This window comes from Eurosta solidaginis, chromosome 3 (genome assembly GCF_040869045.1).
Source record: "Eurosta solidaginis isolate ZX-2024a chromosome 3, ASM4086904v1, whole genome shotgun sequence".
Classification (NCBI taxonomy): domain Eukaryota; kingdom Metazoa; phylum Arthropoda; class Insecta; order Diptera; family Tephritidae; genus Eurosta; species Eurosta solidaginis.
This window is the reverse complement of record NC_090321.1, coordinates 144348620-144368227: the sequence shown is the minus strand read 5'-3', so window position 1 is coordinate 144368227 and position 19608 is coordinate 144348620. Positions and strand designations below refer to the sequence as shown.

The 19608-nt window shown below is 38.1% G+C and overlaps 1 protein-coding gene across 7 annotated transcripts in view; it reads right to left on the bottom strand.

Annotated features, from left to right (window-relative positions):
- Positions 1-19608, bottom strand: part of unc-5 — a 259848-nt gene that overhangs the window by 227778 nt on the left and 12462 nt on the right. Inside the window, exon 1 of one of the 7 annotated variants that reach the window (XM_067773169.1) lies at positions 6679-8208. The exons of the other annotated variants lie outside the window; for them this stretch is intronic. The gene's annotated coding sequence lies outside the window, so the exon portion shown is untranslated. Of the gene's footprint in view, positions 1-6678; positions 8209-19608 lie in introns of those variants that run through there. 7 annotated transcript variants of the gene reach the window in all.

The following is a 19608-nucleotide window of genomic DNA, read 5'->3' as shown; positions in this document are numbered from 1 at the left end:
ACGGAATATTGCAGATGGGCAAAATTACCGTTGATCATGGGATGCGACGCGAATGCGCACCACGAGGTATGGAACAGCACAGACACCAATTCGAGGGGTGAGTCCGTTCTTGAATTTATTATTAGTAATGACCTAAGCATATACAACGTTGGGAATTCACCAACCTTCATCACTAGGTCTAGAGAAGAAGTCCTGGACATAACGCTGGGTAACGATCTGGCTGATGTGCTGGTCTCTGTATGGGGGGTTTCCTCTGAACCCTCAATGTCGGACCATCTTATTATCCAGTTCGTCATCGGGGCTATACCCATAGAAGGACCACCAAGGCGAAACCCCAGGAACACAAACTGGGACATGTTCAGGAATATAGTACAGGGAAATCTTTCTATTATAGATAGTAGGAACAGAGGAACAAGTTATATGGAATTAGAGACCAGAGTTAATAACTTCAACCATGTCATTATTGAAGCGTTTAACTCTAGCTGTCGAGAATCCAACGGCCCAGGAAATAAAACTCCCTGGTGGTCGAGGAAACTCTCGGAAATGAGGAAAACCGTGCGCAAACTCTTCAACCAAGCGAGGCGCACCGGAAACTGGGAGCAATACACAGCGAATCTAACAACATATAACAAAGAGATTAGAAAAGCTAAAAGAGAGAGCTTCAGAAAATTTTGCGAGGGTATTTCGGAAGTTCGAGAGGCGGCAAGGCTTCACAAAGCCCTAGCCAAGGACCAAAGGGAGACACGACTATCGATTAAGCTCCCTGATGGAACCTACTTAAGGACTGAGGAAGAAAGAGCACGTGCCCTGCATGTAGCGCATTTCCCGGATGCATCCTCGGATACCTCAACGGAGCAGGCTCGAGGAGTGAGACCGACACCCACAGATTGGAACCTCGCCAAGGAACTCTTCAACGATGGCACAGTTAAGTGGGCAGTAAAGTCTTTCCAGAGCTACAAATCTCCGGGAGTGGATAGTAATATCCAGCCTTTTTGCAGCAGGGCGAGGAATTGATCCCACATCTGGTCAGGATTATGAGGGATAGCCTCGCACTGACATACATCCCGACGGTGTGGAGAAGAGCAAAAGTGGTCTTTATACCTAAGGTGGCTAAAAAGGACTACTCCAGTCCTAAGTCCTTTAGGCCTATAAGCCTGACATCCTTTGCTCTCAAAGCAATGGAGAAGATTGTAGACCACGATATTAGATCAAAGGCTCTCGAGAGAGTGCCACTACAGAAAGATCAGCATGCATACAGAACATGCAGGTCGACAGAAACTGCACTATATCAGCTGTTCACAGAAATCCAAAGTGCGTTCGAGTGCGGGGAGATAACTACATATATGCGCATTTTTGGACATAAAGGGGGCTTTCGACAACACGACATACGAAAGTGTGAATCGGGCACTCGAGAGAAGAGATATACAACGTCCAATCCGTATGTGGATAAACGCCTTATTGCGTACGAGGATTGCCGAAACCTCAAGTGGGGACGGCACAGTAGAGATTAAAACAACGAAAGGATGTCCACAAGGGGGCGTTCTGTCACCCCTGCTGTGGAGCCTGGTAGTAGTTGAACTTCTACAGAGGCTCTCAGACAACGGAATCCGATGTCAGGGGTACGCGGATGATATTTTTATCATTGTAAGGGGCAAATTTGAGAGCACCCTTTGCGACATAATGCAAAGGGCATTGAGGTTAACGGAAGAATGTTGTACTGAGGTAGGGCTAAGCATCAACCCTAACAATACATCCATTGTGCCCTTCACCAGGAAAAGAAAACTGAGGCAAATCACAATGGATGCAGTACAGATGGAGTACACGACTGATGTGAAATACTTGAGAGTCACGTTTGACTCTATTATGGAAGAAACAGGTCGACAACACCATATCAAAGGTCACAAGAGCAATAATGGTGTGTAGACGTATTGCAGGAAGATCCTGGAGATGCAGCCCAAAGATCGTAAGATGGATGTACACTATGATAGTCAGACCTATCATAGTGTACGCAGCAGTTGCGTGGGCATAAAGAACAACCATGGTGACCGTACAAAAATCAGTCACGAAGCTTCAACGCTTAGCATGTGTCTGCATTACGGGAGCCATGCGAACATGCCCGACGGCAGCAATAGAGGTGCTGCTTGAGTTAACGCCTCTACATATAATAATTGAGCAGGCAGCCAGGATTACTTTAGTAAACATAGCTAAAGAGGGTTGTGGAAGAGGCAAAGTGATACAGTCACGGAGCATGGCGAAGCTGCAGGAGCAGATTCCACTTATTCAACTTCCCAGAGATGATACGAGGAAGATAATTAAGTTTGAGAAGCGCTTCAAAATAGAGCTGGGGAACAAATGTACGTGGGACACCTCCAGGATTGAAGCGCTTCACCAGAAACACACTATAATGTGGTACACCGATGGCACGGGAGGACTTTAGACAAAAGGAGGCGTGCCTCAGAGAACAACACTGGCGCGAAAGTCCAGGACTTCGGCACGCAAAGGAACTAATACTAGGGTACAACTCGAAGCGATATAAGGCTATGATTAACCTCCCAAAAAGTAGCCTTAGGATTTTGACAGGTATACTCACAGGTCACTGTAGGCTGTTTAAGCGACTTAAACTATGAACATTTTTCGTTCGTTTGTTTCAGTAGCCATTGAGTGTGCTTGTAATTCTCAACTGGTTAGTGAAATATTCTAAAGACATAGTTTGAGTTTTTTAATTAAAATCGAGGTTCTTCGGATGGTGTGCTAATACATCAGAGCCCAGTGCTCGCCTCCATATCACACTTTGAAGGGGTTCTTCAAATAGAAGATGAGGTGGCTCATTAGAGCGAAACCTCAGAGTGCCCAACGCTCGCCCCAAATTAAATAAATAGAGGTTTTTCTTGTAGAAAATGGGGTGCCAATACCTCAGAGCCGTCCCGTGCTCGCCTCCATATCACATTTTAAAGGGTTCTTCAAATAGAGGATGAGGTGGCTCAGTAGAGCGAAGCCTCAGAGCCCCCCAGTGCTCGCCCCCACATTAAATAAATAAAAGGTGTACTGATGCTATGCATCCTCCCATGACTTAAACACACCAATAACACTAAAACCACCCAACTTAATAAACTGAATCCCTTAAAATAAACACAAATAAATAAATAAAGGTGTACTGATGCTATGCATCCTCCCATGACTTAAATACACCAATAACACTAAAACTACCCAACTCAATAAATGGAATACATTAAATCAAAAACCCCATAAACTCAATACAGTCCATTAATAATAATAATTTATAAATTTAAAAAAAAGGAATGCTTGGTGGGAGTTGAACCCGCAACCCCGGGCTTTTGGTCGGGTACGTCAGCCACTGTGCCACGACTCATACGCTTACAAGCACATAAAATTACTCATTTATAACTCTTATTAAACTGCTCGCCCTCAATTGCCCAAAGCTTAGACAGTAGGCTAAAGAGCCATACGCATAAATTGGTCATATCAGCTAGTAGCCTCTGTCGATTCTGTGATGACGAAGATGAGTCTGCAGAACACATCCTGAAGGAATGTGAGGCAGTCGCGAGACGAAGACTTAGGATCCTAGGATCATCCAAATTAGAAAATAGTCGCATACACTCTCTGAAGCCGATAACCATTCTGGATTTTCTCAGAGAACTCGGCTTGGAAGAAGTGTTGTAAAGAGAATGAGGGCACAATAGACCAATAGATCGCAGTGCTTAACCTCACAACATCTATCTATCTATCTAATGGCATGGAATTGCTACAGCGGTTCGTGTCCGTAGTTCTATGGTTACAAGCAACAATCTCAGACTCCACGGATAGGTACCGTTGTAGCTAGGCCGGGTTTGTCTGGGACTTAGGCTTTTATTGCGTGTGAGCTCAAATCTTTACCGATAACTCTTGCATTGTCATCGGAGTTATACATGCGTGCAAAATTTCAGCTCAATCGGACACCGGGAAGTGTATCAAATTTAACTTGCAAGATTTTATTACTGACAACAGCCAAGTGAAACTAAATAAAAGCTTATAAAAAATGGGACAACCCAAAGAGGTTGACAATGTAGAGCAGGCATGCTTAACCAACGAAACGATATCATTTCGTTACGATAATCAACGTTAATAAACGAAACGAAGTCATTTCGTTTCGTTTATTAACGTTAAGATCGTCAAATTAACGAAATGATTTCGTTTCGTTTTCTGCCATATCCAAACGAAATCAAATCGTTTATGTTGATTATTAATTTCAAACTATGCTGGCAAAGCTGATTGATGGCGGAGTCATTAAAGGTGAAAGCATTAGCCAAGCTGATTGCAACTTTTCTAATGAATTTTGACAGTACAAACATTTCTCAGAGTATTTTTGACATTACCACCAACGAATTACACAAACAAATTACATAGAGTTTGTGTGTGTATGTGCGCTCGTTGTTGCCACCTTACGGCTTCACCATGGCTATAGCATTGCCAGCACAATTCAAACATAAAGTATCACGTTTTTGTTAACGTTTTTAACGTTAACGAAAGCTTTTCGTTTCGGTTAAAAACGAGATACAATTTATCTTGATAATTTCTTTATCGATAATATTTCGAAGTGTTTCAACGGAAACGGTGGAAATTTTTTGATAAACGTTTAGCTTAACGTTAAGGTGCATCCCTGATGTAGAGGATTGAATGAATGATTTCCCAACTACGCTTATGTCTGTGTATAACAGAGCTTGCCCTCTAAGAAGAATCAGAGGAAAAGCAAAGCCGCCATGGTGAAGCAATGCGCTGAGCCTTTTTAGAAAACAGGTAAAAGAAATGTTTAAGTTGGCAAAGGCCGCGGAAAGCGAAGCGTGCCGGGACGAGTATAGGTACCTGTTGAGGATCTACAAGCATGAAGTTTCCAGGGCGAAGAGGGTCTCATGGAAAAATGTCTGTACATCGAGTGCTCCAGCGAAACAGCTCGATTGAGGAATGTTCTAGCAAGGGGAAACATGGTCCAGGGACTAATAAAGAAAGAGAACGGGGAATGGTCACGTAGTAGTGAGGAGTCCCGTCAGGTGCTTTTCGATACACACTTCCCATCGGGAGTTCATTCAGAATAGCCAGCACATAGCACTCACACTTCGATCACGGAGAGGGTAGTGCCAGGCTTGGTGACCGATACCAACATCGAATGGGCGGTGACGACGTTCTCTAAGTTTTAATCACCGGGCCCAGATGGTATACTCCCGGCCTTGTCACAAATTTTAAGAAGAGCGGTCGTAGAGTGCTTAAAATAATATTCGATGGGTGTATTATAGCGTCATCAATTACAGGACAAACATGCTACCTGATTCCGTATCTGCGCTTCGAAGGGCTCCTTGAGCCACAATAAAGGTGGATGTTTCGCACAAAGGTGTCCAAATGGCGAACGAGGCGATACACGTTGTTGTTGTTGTTGTAGCAGTCGATACACGTATAAACCATTGGTGCCAAAGTAGTGGAAGCAGTAGGGTCTGCGGTATACTGTGCTGATCCGGAAATAAACAGATCTTACAAGCTGCCAGATCACTGTTGCGTTTTTCAGGCGGAAGTAGTAGCCGTAACAAAAGCAGTAGAAACACTGGACAAAAATAGATTAAGTTGCAGCCCTGTAAACTTTCATTTTGACAGCCAAGCAGCAATTAAGCCAATAATTTCGCATAACATCTAAGTGTGTTAAAATGTAAGCAACTCCAATCGGGAAAGGGAGAAGCGTGCATTTATATTGCGCCCCAGGGCATATGGGAATGAAACAGCGTATGAACTAGCTAAAAAGAGCGCATTCCTCGAAGCTTACTCCGTAGACGTCCCAATTAGATTGAGTGAGATTAAGAGAAGGCGAGAAGTGCACATGATCGACAAAGCGCAAAGGCGTGCACTAAAGCCCGGGCTGCAAAGTGTCAAAGATCATGTGTAGACTAACATAGTTACTCCTATCAATAAAAAAAGAGGACTTCAGACTTATGACGGGTATTCTCGCTAAACACTGCCTTATGGCGTCACATGCCTTTAAGTTAGGCTTGGTCAGTGATAGCAGATGTAGGAAGTGAAGGTTGGAGGAGGAATCTAGCAGATTTTGTGCTCGTTCCCTGCGCTTGAGGAGCTAAGACTCCAGCTATGAGGAATGATACAGCTGTCAGATCTAGAAGAAGCAAGTGGCATAGTTCCTAGAAAGTATCTAGCCAAGAGGACGGAGTTACTTTATAACATAGGTCCTGGTTTTTGATAGGGTTTTTTAGTTTGGCCGTTAAACAAACTTCTTGTAACACTACGGACTCTTTCAGTCTATGTGAGGTCGTCATCGACCGGCCAGTTCAACCTAACCTTTGATATTACTCGTGCCGTAATAAAAACATTTTTGAAATGTAATTGATTCCTTTGTTGTGGAGGAAAGCAATCCATGTCATAGTACCCAGCTCCGCAGCTCGAGAGCAGGGTTTCAGATATATCGACCATAATCTGGGCCCCCCTATCTAAAATAGGTTTATATGATATGCATACGGCATGTATGGTGATACCGGAGCTTTCAACATGAGTTTATATATTAAGGTAAGTATTGCAGATCGGAAAGTAATGCAATTACAAAACTTCAAAACGCATCTAAAAAGTACATACATACATAAACTTAAATACTTGCCTACTATTATTGTAACTGAAAATGTGTGTTACCGAAAATAATAATTGTCACGTTTTACCGAAAATCGAAAACGAAAAGTAGACAAAGAATGGATCGAAAATGTGAAATTCTGAGTGGTAATAAGGCGATAAAACCTATTTTGGTGGTCACTATATTTTTCTAGTTTCTCTAACCGGTACCAAGAATATTTGACCCCGGTGGAATAAAAGCGCTTGTCACAAATTATGTATTCAAGTCATACATAAGCCTCTTCGAAATAAGCTTAATAAGTGTATGCACAAACGGAGATACACCTACATACATATATATAAACGTATGCATCACTACTTATATTTAATAATAAATATTCCTAAAAATACATATATGCATATTTAATTTCGCAATAAACAAGTTTCTACGTAATACATATGTGTATACATATGTACATAAATGTACCCAGCAAAGAATTTGACCTTATTTAAGGCTTATTTCCTTATTTGATATGGCTGAAAGGCTAATGGCATCAGGCCTTTATTCTATAAGGAATATAAGTTGTATGGTGTATTCCTTATAATACCCCTTATTTTTCTGTACTTATGCCATCAGGCATAGTTTATCCGAATCTTGACGTTATGTATAAGGCTTATAGCCTATATAAAATAAGGCGTATATAAGGAATTATAAGGCATTAGAAAGAATATAATAACCTTATTATAAGGCGACCACCGTGGTGTGATGGTAGCGTGCTCCGCCTATCACACCGTATGCCCTGGGTTCAACTCCCGGGCAAAGCAACATCAAAATTTTAGAAATAAGATTTTTCAATTAGAAGAAAATTTTTCTAAGCGGGGTCGCCCCTCGGCAGTGTCTGGCAAGCGCTCCGATTGTATTTCTGCCATGAAAAGCTCTCAGTGAAAACTCATCTGCCTTGCAGATGCCGTTCGGAGTCGGCATAAAACATGTAGGTCTCGTCCGGCCAATTTGTAGGGAAAAATCAAGAGGAGCACGACGCAAATTGGAAGAGAAGCTCGGCCTTAGATCTCTTCGGAGGTTATCGCGCCTTACATTTATTTTTTTATTTTTTTTTTTTTTTTTTATTATAAGGTTAATGCACCAAATAAAATAAGACTTACCTTAGGCCTTATTATAAGACACTGCTTTTGTATTAGGACATTTTATATTAGGCGTAGAACCCACTAAAAGTCAGTCTTACATAAAGCGTTATAATAACATAATGCATGGAGTACAATAACCTAACTATAAGGTTTATGAACCGGGTAGAATAAAGAATAATATGCCATATTTCAACCTAATTATCAGATAAAATCAGGCTTGCATAAGACTTACAATAAGACACCATCTGATTTCAAATTCCTTTATTTATCTTTATAATCAGCTATGTATTACAAAGCATTATTTAAGTATATATTGATAACACAGGCCGACAAAATGAGACCGATTTTTTGACCATAAACCAGACCATACTTTCCTAAAGGTTTTCGATGCGCTGAATTCAAATCTGGACGCAGAATTGCTCTATCACGTCAGGATTTTGAGATATCCTAACCTAAATGTGCAAAAAACACCGTTTTTGCCTATTTTTGAGGTTATATATAAACGACAGATTTTTTTTTTTTAAAAGCACAAATATCTTTCTTTTCGCTAAGATAGAGCAATTATCGTAAGACTTATCGTAAGAGGTATGTGTTATACTGCATCATACCCTCGTTAATTCAGTGGTTTTTCAGCTATAGGAAAATTAGCAAATTTATAAACTTTAAATTGCTCTATCTTAGCGAAAAAAAAGATATTTGAGCAAACTCAACGCCATTCGTAAGAGAAAGGCGTCTTCTTTAAGACGCTATGTGTGCTTTTTAAAAAAAAACAAAAATCTGTCGTTTATATATAACCTCAAAAATAGGCAAAAACGGTGTTTTTTGCACATTTAGGTTAGGATATCTCAAAATTCTGACGTGATAGAGCAATTCTGCGTCCAGATTTGAATTCAGCGCATCGAAAACCTTTAGGAAAGTATGGTCTGGTTTATGGTCAAATTTCTTGTCGGCCTGTGTAATCTATCATCCAAAGTTCATTTTTAGTTCCTATATTTAAGTACCGAACATGTAACATTAAAAATATTTTTTGAGCTCGGCCAGGCCAGAAAGCGTATATCAGTAATGAAAATATTTTTTTGCAAAATTCATTTGACAAATGTCATTTTCCAAATATCGTTTGGAGTCGGAATATAACACGTAGCTCCCACCAACGTGTAGGAAAGATAAGAAGGCAGTATACCAAAACTTAAATCGAGCTGCTCAGACAGTGAGAATTATAGAATTTGCATCTTTTATAAGGCCGATAGTCTTAGTCACTAACACCTTTATTAAATGAGTATAACTATTTATAATTGTATTTCTTACAAATAAATAAAAAGATATTTTATAAGTTCTTCGAAAGTACAAAAATAATATTAACTAATTTTTCAAATAAAAAGAAAATCCAGTTTCCTTAAAAATATTCCGAAGTTTATCGACTAGTGCTAGTGCTAGGTTATATTTATCATGTATTCTTTAAGTTACGACAACAATAATTTTTGGTTTACCTTAGGGATAAGGCTTATTTGTAGCGTAAATAAGACTACAATAAGACATTATATAAGGCTTTTAAGTACTATATTTACCTTATTCTTAGGTTTAACTGTCAAGAGTGAAACCAGTATTCCTTCTTGCTAACAACCGATTATGCCAGTTTTTGCTGGGTAGCTGAGGCCGATAATTCTTGCAATTTTAAAATAGTTAATAAATATATTTATTTATTTATTTATTTATTATTACGGTCTTTAAGACCTAGTTTAGGTTAAAATAAGAGATTAAACATAAATACTCATGTCACATTTAGTGACGTACAATATAAAAACAATTTTTCTTTGAACTTACTAATATTTTCACAGTCTTTCAAATCAGAAGGTAACTCATTATACATTTTATACCCTAAATATTCAAGAGACCTTTTGGCGAACTCAGTTCTTATTCTAGGCAGTCTTATATTATTGCAATTTCTTGTTCCATAATTGTGGATTTCATGATTATAATGTATTTTACTACTCAGGTAATTCGGTAACATTCCTAACCTAACTTGGTGTATAAATTTAAATGTGAAATAACTAACTGACTGTTTAATACTAAGCCAGTTTAATCTATTGAGCATTACAATTTTTGGCGTTCTTGGAGGACATTTTAAAATAAATCGCATTGCCTTGTTTTGCTGTATTTGAAGTTTCTTAATATATATATCATTACTTAATAGCAGAATAGTAGGACAATAAATAAAGTGTGGTTCAATAATTGAACGATATACCAATATTTTATGACTTTGACTGATATGTTTACATGTTCTATACATGAAGCCTATTTTCTGTGCAATTTTCCTTTCCAGATAAGTTACATGCTCTTCAAAATTTAGATTATCATCAATCAAAACTCCTAAATACTTAATTTTGTCTACTCTTTGGATTTCCATGTTTTTTACCTTCAGCGTAATATTATTTAAACTATTGTTACTTATGATATTAGTGTTTTTACAAAATATCATGAACTTAATTTTTTCGACATTTAATTTCAGTTTTCTAAGGCATAACCATTTGTATAGCGAGTCCAGGTCTTCTTGTACTTTCAGCATGGCACATTCTGCATATTTTTCACTTATGATAAGCAATGCATCATCCGCAAATAGACGTATTTTACAATATTTTAAGCATCTTTTGATATCATTGATATACAATGTAAACAATATTGGCGCCAAGACCGAGCCTTGTGGTAAACCAATGTTAACATCCACCACTGATGAAACCTCCTTTCCAATTATCGTTATCTGTTCTCTGTTACCCAAATAACTCCGGAACCATTCCAACGCCTTTCCTCTTATACCAATTTTAAACATAACGTCCAATAGCTCAGATCTATCGACAGTTTCAAAAGCCCGTTTTAAATCCAAGAAGACAGATACCGTAAATTTTTTGTCCGCCATGTCTTCTTTCCAATCTGCAATTACCATATTCAACGCTGTTTCACAAGATTGGCTCTTCCTGAATCCCGATTGTTCTGGGATAATCACATTGTGCTTCTCTAAATATGCCACAAGTTGATCCTTCACCACTGTCTCCATAATTTTTTCATCTGTAGGTAACGTGTTTCATTGTATTTTTTACTTTTTCAACAGGTATTATTGTTGAAATTTTCCAGTAACTAGGTACAATACCGCTGTTTAAGGATTCGTTAATTATGTCTTTGTAGAAATTAGCAGTATATGTCATGGCACCTTTAACGACACCCTCCGATAAAAGCTTGTCGCCGCCATATTTGTTTTTAAGTGATTTTGTGATAATAATAATATTTTCCACTACAATGTCAGTAAATTTAAATGTTTCAAATGGATTACTATGATTTGCGCTTATTTCATCCCCATTTACAATTTCTTCGATGCTTTCATTAATTTCAACAATACTTTGTATAAAAAAGTTATTTAGGGCATTAGCTATATCATATTCATTTTCCAGGCATTCACCGTTAATTACAATTTTAGTGATATGTTTTTTAACATCATTAAGCTCGACGAGGTCTTTTAGACACTTCCACATACGTTTCATATCGCCATTGTTATGATTTACTCTATCTTCCATGTATTTCTTTTTTTTATAAATTATGGTTCTTTTATATATTTTCTTAATGACGTTATATTCGTCCCAAAATCCAGTATTTCGAGCAGTTTTATAAGATTCTATTTTTCTTTTATGCAGGTTTGTTAATTCTCGGTCGTACCACTTATTTCTTATCTGTATTTGGGTCCTCTTTATATAAGTCAGTGCTTGCATAGCCACAGTTAAAACTTCGTTTAGGGCTTTAGTTTTAGTTTCTACTCCGGAAATTGACATAAAGCTGAAATCGCATGTTCGTAGCAAAGTTAAAAGATTTTCAGCACTATAGTACTCCCAACATGTAACAGTAGCATACCTTCTCATTTTACAAAGTTTTGTTGTTGGCACTTCGAAGTGGATTGTCTCATGGTCAGAAACGCGATGTTCACCTATATCTACTGCTTTAACTTTATCATTGTTACTGAATAGCAAATCAATTCTTGTAGACGAGTACTCTGTTATCCTTGTGTCGAAGTTTATCCTTTGTATCATTGCCATTTGTGCAAATAAACTTGTTAGCTGGTTTGAGTATGTTGACGATACATTTACATTGATATTAAAATCACCAATTATTAAATTATTATCCGCCTCCTTGAGATGTTCAGTGATGATTTCATTTAGATAAGTAATAAAGGTGGAGTCACTGCTACTTGGTGAGTGATATAGTACACCGATTTTCCATTTTAACGCGCATTTGTTTATTTTTACAATAATGCACCACACATTCATGTTGATAGCTTTATTACAAACTATGCTTAATTGTATATTTTCATTCACATACATGACAACACCGCCAGTATGCCTACTTTGAGAGTCGCAACGAATGCATTTGTATGTCGGAATACTAAGTTCAGAATCCAAGATATGTTCTGTTGTACACGTTTCCGTACATAACACAATACTTGGTCTTCTTATTTCAATAAGACGTTCCAGCTCGATTTTATTTGCTATGATACTACTAATATTAAGATAAATGCATTCCAAGTTGTATATATTGCTATCTCGATTTAAATAATATTTTTACTTTTGCGCTGCAGTAAGGATTTTCTTTGGTTTCTATTAAACAACTTTCCTTTTCCTTGCATCTAGCTTTTGTTGGTATACGGGACAAGTTCTATCCAGAGTATCATGGTTTTCGTCAAGTCCTAGATTCAGCTCCTTGTTTGCTCGTATGCAGTTAATGCACTTGTTTACTGCATCCTTTATGCATTGTGTATGTTTATGCTCACCCAAGCATTTTGTGCATACTTCCTTTTCCTTGCAGTCAGCCGCTTTGTGATTGAAGCCTTTGCATTTAAAACAACACAATACCTGCACTGCATAATATACTCGGCAACGTTCCCAACCTACATTAAGCCTCTCTCCAGCTAGTACATTTGCGAACGCTTCAACATTCATTTCTATCACAGCATTATAATAGTTTTTCGCGTTCTTTTTCACTTCATATTGCTTAACAATTTTGATGTCCGTTTCACTTAAACAAATGTTTTGTCGTTTAATTCTTTGCACCAGTTCCTCGTCGCTATATTTAAAATTTATACCAGTCACCATGACTGCTGGTTTCACTTTTTTGGGAATCTTAACCTCATAGTTATTTCCCAGATTGTTCTCAATGTCATTTTTTATTTTGTCACGCTCATGGTCATTTTCGCTTTCAACAATAACAACTCCGCTTTGCCTTGCTACTATATTAGTTATTTGCAGCCCTTTAGGATCAACTTTCGAGTTTAGGTCAGTTTTGGTTATTTCTATATTTTGCTTTTTATTCGGCTTGACAATTAGGGGATGATTCTTTCTAATGTCTGGTAACACTTCTTTTTTTTGTCCATCATTTTTTTTTATCGCTGCGTATGACACTTTGGCTTCAACACTATTAACATTTTTATTTATTTCATTGCACATTTTTTTATTCTCTTTACTTATTTCTTCAATCATTTTCTTATTGTCATCCTTGTTTGTTTTCAACTCATCACAGACCTGCTCGCTGCTTCGCTTGAAGCCTTCAGCAATTTCCCGTATTTTGTTCACTTCTACAACACTGTTGTTGTTGTAGCGATTAGGTTACTCCCCGAAAGCTTTGGGGAGTGTTATCGATGTGATGGTCCTTTGTCGGATACAGATACGATACGCTCCGGTAACACAGCACCATTAAGGTGCTGGCCCGACCATCTCGGGAACGATTTATATGGCCACATTGAACCTTCAGGCCATCCCTCCCTCCCCACCCCCAAGTTCCATGAGGAGCTTGAGGTCGCCAGAGCCTCGTCTGTTAGTGAAACGGGATTCGCCGCTCTCTTTTCGCATGATTCTTGCGCTTTTTGCATTGCCTTAATTCTGTCGCTAAATGCCACTTCCACTGCTTTTAAAACTTGCTTTATTTCTCTTTCATGTTTCTTGAGAACATTATCAAATTCATTACTGTACTCAGATAGTTGTTTGCCATTTTTGCTCACTACCATATGTATATCTTTTAGAATGTCATCTACGTTATGCACATACTGCACACAATCATTACACATAAATCTAAGCATTTCACATTCGTCTAGTTTATTAACACTGTATTGGTCTATGCCAGAGCATTTTGGTGCTAAATGATAATATTTCCCACACACCCCTTCGCAACGAATTTTTGACACTTCTCCACGTATTGTACTTTTGCACTTGTCGCATTTACTCTCCATTTTTTATATAGAATGAATATATGCATATATATGTATCAAACTTTGTAAGTGTATGCGTTTTGCTTTCTTTATTTAGAGTCACTTTCTCACAAATATATTAAATTTAAAAAATCAAACTTTATTTGGTATAATATTCTTGAAACCAACTTCTGCTTCCGCTTTTTGAGTCTCTATCTCACACATTATTTATTCTTAAAAAGTATTTGAATATAGTTTTACCATTTTAAAATGTAAAATTCAAGGAGCAGAAATAAACACAACCGTACCGTTTTGCAATACAACAAACACCACGGAATGAAACTTGTAAACATCACCCAGTGCGGAATCGAGAGGTCAAAATCAGAATTATCAAAAGAGTTGCATCAGAGATGGTTTCCTGACGCTGAGATTGTAAGGATATTTCATTCGCCTGTGGGTCACAATCGAACTCTTCGTTCTTTTAGCGACTATCTCAGGTGTGCAAAGACCGGTGTTTCTCTGGAACATATTAAGGTTAGGGTTGAGAGATGTATTCCCCCAAACTACAGTCCTCGAATGAAATTTCGCTTTAAGCGCCGTTGTGTTGTGGTCAGGGCCGTAGAGAGAATCCGGGCCCGGGACTAAACAATTTACGGGTCCCCTATAAAAAATCCACTAATACATTTGATTAATTTGAATTAATTACATCAAAAAAAAATTTTGCCACATCAACTAAATGATTTTTGGACTAAGAGCTGGAAAAAAAAATTAACACAGAATATTTACTATTTATACTATTTTATTGTAACGTAGAAATAAAATTCTCTTTTAACAGCCACATATTGTTTCAAATAATCTTTTCTAGTTATTTGGTAACATTTTAATACATTTCTGATAAATTTAATGATTATAAATTTTAATTCTTCGATATAGAAAGGATATCAAAGAGTGGCTTTTCTTGCTTTTTTCGCTGCAAAATTTTTTATAATAATATCAAAATTTAACTGCCTTGCCAAAACGGATTCAACACAAAACGTTGCAAGTCCTGAAACTCGCTCTCGAGATGAACACGATCTATGAAAGCTTTTGGTTCTTGAAAGGACGCTGAAGGAACGTTCTGCACTAGCTACGTGACAGGTATAGTGCAAAAGATACGTAAAGCAACACCAATGTTGGGGAAAATCGTATACAAATTTTGAACATATTGTGACGAATATTAGCAGCGCTAAGGGGTGCTGCCATCTCTAAGCCGATGTTAAGCAGTGACTTGTATGTACATCATTAAATCAATCATTGTGTCTACCAATATGTCCATACGAGCAACGGAGAAGAGACGCACAAACATATGCATATATCTTATCTGAGATGCTCACAGAGGAAGGCAATAATTTGTGCAAGTATTCCTCACGTATCACGCGCATATGAGAAGCTATAAACGTAATTGTGTCTGGTGATTTTGTACCTGATAACTAAACTAGTAAATTCTGGAAAAGAAAAGCCTAGAAGTATGCAACGCGGAAACCAGACAGTATAAAAGGCAGCAACAGTAGAGGCACGACAATCAGTTTGATTGAAGACGCTATCTGGCGAGCAATAGAAGTGTTATTGTGAAGTAATTTAATAAAGGCCATTTTGCATTACTGAATAGTGGAGTTATTTATTCATCAGTTTAGTGATTGGAACGTTAGCAGAAGGTTGCAAATAAGAGGAATTTGCACTAAATTCGTTACAATATGTAGATGGCATTTAACAATTCCAATGGTGACAGACGTTTATCAAAATTTGCTTCGTAAATGGGTTTCAAGTGAATTATTTCGCATTCTAACCTTTGATAAATGTCCGACTTGTATTTTTCGACAAATTTTGCTGCGCTCGCCCGCGTAGTTTCATCCACGTCTTCAAATCGCCACAAAAAGTAAAACGTCTCATTCAAATTTCTCATAGCTTCAAACCGTTCAGTAATGCCAATGATTACCGAATCAACGACCACCAGGAATGTATTGTTTTTAAAATCAGACTCTGAATCATCCATAATCATCTCATTTAAATTATTTTCAGAACGTCTTTTGGGTTTTCTCTTTCGAATGTTCGATACTTTGACGAGATATTCAATTTCCATTCGTTTAAAATTGTTTCCCATTGGTTCCTGATCAACTTCAAATCAGCTAATAAGGCATCTAATTGTCGGACCTCAACATCTATGGTGGCGTCTCTGGCTTGGAGGACCACTTTTCTTTCATTAATGGTAGTCAGTATTTTCAACCAAAATGAGGACAGCAAGATACATTGGAACTTGTTGATGTACTTGAGAATGCCGGTAACATCGCCGTATGCTTGCGCAGTCAAATTTGGCTTTTGGCTGAAAGACTATGAAGAGAGCTCGGTACATTTTTTTGGGGATGTCCCATCGTTGTGGAGTGCTGCTGAAAGTAGTAAAACATTTTTGTACACCTTCGAAGAAAGTAATTGGAGCCGTACAACATTCTGCAGCATCAAGACCACATAAATTCAGACTGTGGGTTGCACAAGGCGAGTAATCAGCATTCGAGTTTTTGTCGAGAATGTGACGTAGTGCCCCGCTGTAATCTTCTTTCATATTGGCGCCGTTATCGTACCCTTGTGCGCGACAATCTTTTAATGGGATTTCATGTTTACCTAGAGTATGGCAAATTAGATCAACGATTTTCTGACCAGTTTTTTGGTTACAATTCACGAAAGCCAAAAACCGTTCTTGAATTGTAAAATTTGTTGCTTTCGAATTGAAATGAAATTAGCGCGAAATGAACGTAGTCAACGTGAGTAGCGTCAGGGATAGCATCAACGATAATAGCAAAATACTTGGCTTTCTTGCCTTGATCTAATATATTTGAGGGAGGGAACGTGTTTGCATAAATTTCTATAAACTCGTTCTGAATGTCTGGGGAAAGATAGTGAACTTGTAAACGTTTGTGCTGCTGTTGTGAAATCCTAAATTTCTCCAAATGATCTCTAAGTATCGGATCCTAATGGCTTATGAGATCTTAAAAGCCCAAAAAATGTCCATTGTTTCGTTCACCAAGATATATACTTTCGCCTTTGAAAGCTAGGCCTCTTTCACCCAAAAATAAAATAGTGCCCAAAATTATATATAAAATTTCTTTCCACTTTTGAGTCTCAGTGATTAGCTGTTCATTGATAAGTGTATCAATTGTAGCCTCCGTTTAAATTAGATTTTGTAAAGATCGCCATTGAATATAACATTTAATGTGATCTTGAGTATTTTCGTGTGATTGCAGTTTACCTGCAATTTCGAATATCCGCTAGGACAACAAATTTTAGGTCGATTTAAAGTATTGGTGCTTAAAAGACGACATGGTAGACAATAAAAAGCATTACTTCTGGCACTCCACACGAACCAGTCACGCTCCACTTTCTCTCCATTTGGCAAGATTCTGTCTAACAACGAGGTAGGAAATGTCTCGTATTGACAATCACGTGGAAAAATAACAGTACACTTTTGATGACCTCGACAAATTATTTCGTTGACTTCTTCAGATCACAAAAACTCATTATTCACGGTACCGATATCGAAGCCGTTTAAATAATCTAGCTTTGATACAGAGTTGGTGGTATTGTTGGAAGACTTTTTGAAGATAAACCTTCATCAGTGTCACCACGAAAATTTTACGATTTCGGATTCATGTAAACATACATTTTTGTTTGATGTTTTATTGTCTCCTCACTGTTCGAAGGCCCAGGCAAAAAATCATTATCAATATTCGTTGCTTTTGAAATTCAGCTTTAAATTTGCACATGGAACAACTAAAGACTCTCCTGAATTAAAAAAAATGTCTTAGTACATCTAAATCGCGGGCCCCCCCTGGAAACCCCGGGTCCTGGGGGAATCCCCCCATCCCCCCCTCTCGAAGGGTCTGGTTGTGGTTAAATTTGTCTCAACTGTTAGTACACAGTTAGTATTTTATACAAAATTTTTAACGCATAATAATGCTTACAAATCTGCGATATTAATTAAAAACTTCTGTGAATACATCATTCTTTGTATAATTGGCAATTCCAGGAATGAGAAAAGATTGGTTCTATGGTGTCCCAGTTCGTGACAGAGCGACCTATAGTTGACCGTGAGAAAACACCTCACTGAGAAGGTCTACGCCACATAGTTACATAAGTATAAGGTAGATTGGTGGGTGGTATGGACATCTGCTTGATAATTGCTTGATAATTTTTGTTTCGCCTACTGCAGAGCCCGTTAAAATGATCGCTTGTATGATACTATTAGCCTCAATTGTGTGATTTTTAGTCGAATACCATAACATAAATTGAGAGGCCTAAGGTTTCGTAAAAGCATTATTGGCATACCATTTTTAAGACGTAGTTCATATAGTGATAGCCTGGAGGGACTGAAAGAGTTAAGAAACTACGTTAAATAGTGAAAAACGACTTGCTTATCTGTCATTTCCTTTCATGCGCATCGGTTGTCATTTTTGTGCATGATAAATTTTATTCATGCATTTCTGATGGAAAGCAGTGATACAAAACATTTTTGTTTTGCATAGATTGCGCAATAAATAGCAGCTTATGTTTTGCTATATACATTTACGAAGTCAGCCGTACTCTCCAAAACATTCGGGGAGTGTCTTTATCGTTAATTCAACAACAACCACATTGCTGCTCTTGTACTCTTCGAAAGCACTGGGAGAGTTTGCCTAAAGTATCCTCGGAATGCAAATGTCAATTTACCCATTGTCGCCGAGAAATTTTTAAATATTTAAGTGATAAATAGAGAGTATCGATGAGACACTTATGAGACATTGTGCACGCGTCCCATATTATAAACGATGCTTTCTGAAGAACATCAGCCTTGGGACAATTTTTTAATCGAGCAAGCACACTTTCACTATGGTGAAATTCTTCCTCCATGTGGAAGAGTAGCAGGAATGCCTGAAGAAGCAACTGCAGCAGCAAGTTTACGCGATCTTTAACTAAAATAAGTGAAGTCACAAAAGTTTCACGTGTTTCCCCAGGCGCATCTATAAAAAAACATTTCCAGCATTTTCTTCACATTTTTTCACACTGGAGCAGATCATGTGTTGCTTTGTACGGAATTGGCTGGAACGGATTGGGACGTCTATCGTCGATTCAGCGAGTGTTGCACCCTCCTTTGTCAACTCATCGACTTTTTCGTTACCTTCTGTCCCTTTATAATAGGGAACCCAGTGTAAATGTAGGGTCCAGCCTGAGGGAAGTTTTTCCATTGCTTCTTTGCATTCCAGAACACTTATTGATGAAATACTGTTTGAAATTATTGCCCTAATCGCCGCATGACTATCAGTATATATATTGACTGGAGTGTACCTTAAGCACGCTTCCTCCAGAGTTGCTGCTGCTTTCTTCCCGGCTATAATTTCCGCCTGAAAGATGCTGCAGTAATCGGACAGCACCTAGGATCTACTTATTTCCGTATAGACACAGTAAACAGCAGAACCGACCCCTTCCGTTAACTTAGAGCCATCGGTATACACGTAAATAGTATGTTCTGTCATTGCTGCACCCTGGCGCCAACCCTCCGGTTTAATTATGGCCCCCAAATTTTGTCGTAGCTCACGCACGGGACCATATATTCCGTTTACCGGATATTAGATGGCGCTATACTG